The sequence below is a fragment of the Trachemys scripta genome, chromosome 23 (assembly GCF_013100865.1).
Source record: "Trachemys scripta elegans isolate TJP31775 chromosome 23, CAS_Tse_1.0, whole genome shotgun sequence".
Classification (NCBI taxonomy): domain Eukaryota; kingdom Metazoa; phylum Chordata; order Testudines; family Emydidae; genus Trachemys; species Trachemys scripta.
The window spans coordinates 2418567-2421403 of record NC_048320.1 but is presented as its reverse complement, the minus strand read 5'-3'; the positions used below and the strand labels follow the sequence as shown (position 1 = coordinate 2421403).

Here is a 2837-nt window from a genome sequence, read left to right as displayed (position 1 = left end):
ATAGGGCAGAGAAGGGGGAGGTGGGTACCTGGGGGGAGGGGAGAGGGCAGAGAAGGGGGAGGTGGGTACCTGGGGGGAGGGGAGAGGGCAGAGAAGGGGGAGGTGGGTACCTGGGCGGGAGAAGACTGATAGGGGAAGGACAAGAGAGGAGCTCTGCATTCTCGCCCATCCGCATCTCTCCTGCCCCTTCACAGGCCTGTGTCACCCCCAAATACAGCAGCTTCCCCCGCCTGCCACGTGGCCCTTCCCTTGCTGCAGCCCCCCCTTGCTGCCCTCCAAGGCCAAGCCCCCTCACCAGTGTCCCAGGTGCTACCAGCCCTAACCTGGCAGCAGAGGGGCTGAGTGCATCGGAGGACAAACGCAGGCTGTCGGTGTGGGCCAGAGGGAGTGGTGGGTCTCCCCTTCCACCAGCCGGGGGGGATTTAATTCTCCCCCTGGATTCATACCCACAGCTCAGCCTGGGTCCCAGCCCAACCAAACTCAGTGTCAGAACAAAGGGACCCAGGCACCCAGGCAAGACCCTCCTCCCAGGCACCTGCAGAAGACCAGGCGAGGCCTGGAATGCCAAGGCCATCCCCAAAGGGGGCACTAGCCCCACCCCATCCCCATAGGTGCATTTCCAGCCCAGAGATGCCAAGCACAGAATCCACCCGCTGCCCGTCCCAGCGCCCCCCCCAGGAGGAGCACAAAGCGCTTGGCAAACCCTCAGCTCCCCATCAGCCCCCGGAGCCGGAGGGGAGCTATTGACAGACGGGGAAAATGAGGCGCAAGGAGTGTCTCACCCCAGAGCGAAGCCTGGAACCCAGGAGTCCTGACTCCCAACTGCTCAACGAAGCCCTTGCCCCCCAAAGCCAGCCCAGGAACCCAGGATCCCCTGCTCCAGCCCAGGGCACCCGCTAGCACTGCCCCGGCCACATGCTCAGCAGGGCTGGTCCCAGGCAGGCCTGCTCTGGCCTGCCTCCCTGCCTCTGTCCAGGGGGCCCCGGCCTCCATCCCCACCCTGCCAGGTCACAGCCTCTCTCCCCCAGCCCTGCTGCCAAGGGCACCCAACTCCCAGCGCTCGCAGGACCAGGCCCAGCTCTTACCCAGGCCCTAGGCCAGGCCCATTCTGGGCTAGCTCTGCAGGAGAACCCCAACCTCAGCTCCACTCCCGAGGGCACGGGGGCTCCTTCGAGCCCCAGCAGGAGGGGAAGTAGGCAGGGATGGTGCTGGTCATGGGGGGGTACAGGGGAGCCTGTCCACCGTCCCCTGCTCGGGCCAAAGGGGGCAGGACATCCCAGGGATGGCTGAGAGGAAGGGGATGGGACAGCTGCGGGGAGCCTCAAGCCAGTGGACGCCAAAATACAGATGGGGCACTAGGAGCAGGGAAGGCTCAAATCTCAGCCCTACTCTCCCCCCCCCCCCCCACACTAGGGACACCCCATGTCAGCTGGAGATGCAGCCCCCCACAGCCCCCCCTGCTGGGCTCCCCCCCCCCCCCCCATCCTGGCACTGCCTCTCACCCCCCTGGCCCCTCCCAGCGCCCAAGACACTGGCTCTCCCGCCCTGCTCAGCGAGTCCTTGGAGGTCCTGGTGCCCCTGATAAGTTCCTCACAGGCAGGAATGTGCCACCCTGCCCAGCGTCCTCCCCTACGGCAATGCCACAGGGTGCTAGGGCTGTGGGGAGCTGTGCCCGCGGGCACTGTGGTGAGTGAATAGGGCATTCCTAGCCCAGTCAATGCGTCTCCGCTGGGGGAGCAAGCATGTGACCACCACTCTCTCCTCCTCCAGAGGCCCTCCTGTGCTGGTGAGCGGAGCCTCGCTGGCGGGAGCATGGAAGTGGCGGTGCGGGGCAGAAGTGCAGGCACCCTCGCCCTACAGATGCTCCACCCGGTTCAGCAGGGGCATTTCCAAGTTGGGTGGGGGCCTCCATCCTCCAGCACCAGGCAACAGCCCTGCAGGGTCAGCATGTGCCGTGATCTGGGCTGGCAACCCCTCTGCCAATCACATGGGGCCCCTCTCCTCCCTCCAGCATCGGGACCGACTCCCTAAAGCCCAACCCCACTTCATGGGCAGGGGGTCGCGTCCCCAGCAGGGCTCTGGACCCCAGCCCTGCCAAGCCTGACCCTGCCTTGGCTGCCCCATCACCAAGGCCTCCAGGCTTCCGCTGCCAGGGCACAGCGCACCCCGAGCCATCCCCACCAGCAGCCCCTCCTCGCTGGCGCAGCTCCACCAGCAGGGACGCGCACCGAGCGGGAGCCCAAACCTCTGTGGCACAGGACAGATGGCGGGTGATGATCCTGCCCCCAAGCTGCAAGTGGGGAAGAAGCCAATTCCCCAGCTTGAGCCCCCCAGTCCCAGCCTCTTCCCCGGCCCCCCACCATCTTTGTTCCAGCCACAGCCACTTGTGTCCTCCTGGAGAAGGATCCTGGGGATTTAATGGAGCTGCTGCTAGGAAACCGGCTCTAAGCTCCCCCGGACTTGGCAGCACCTGGTTCCCGGGCCAGTCCGCACATGGCCCTTCAAAAGCCAGCTCCAACCTCACTGGGCTGTACCATGTAGGGTCGCCTGGGGATGGACAGAGACAGATGGATGGACAGAGGGGCGTGCAGGGGGACAGACAGACGGAGTGTACGGGAACAGCTGGATAGACAGAAGGGGCGAATGGGGATGGACGGATAGAAGGGTGCATAGCGGGACAGACAGTCGGACAGAGGGGCATATGTGGGGACAGACGGACAGGCAGATATTCGATAAAGATCGGATCAGCAGTGATCAGGACAATTGGGAACATTTTCTGCCCCCCCCCCCCCCCGCGGCTGCCTTGTGGGCCAAAGCCCCCCCCCCCCCCCCCCGTT

At 65.4% G+C, this 2837-nt stretch overlaps 1 protein-coding gene across 1 annotated transcript in view; it reads right to left on the bottom strand.

Annotated features, from left to right (window-relative positions):
- Nucleotides 1-2837, bottom strand: part of FAM171A2 (family with sequence similarity 171 member A2) — a 31974-nt gene that overhangs the window by 28307 nt on the left and 830 nt on the right. The window lies entirely within an intron of this gene.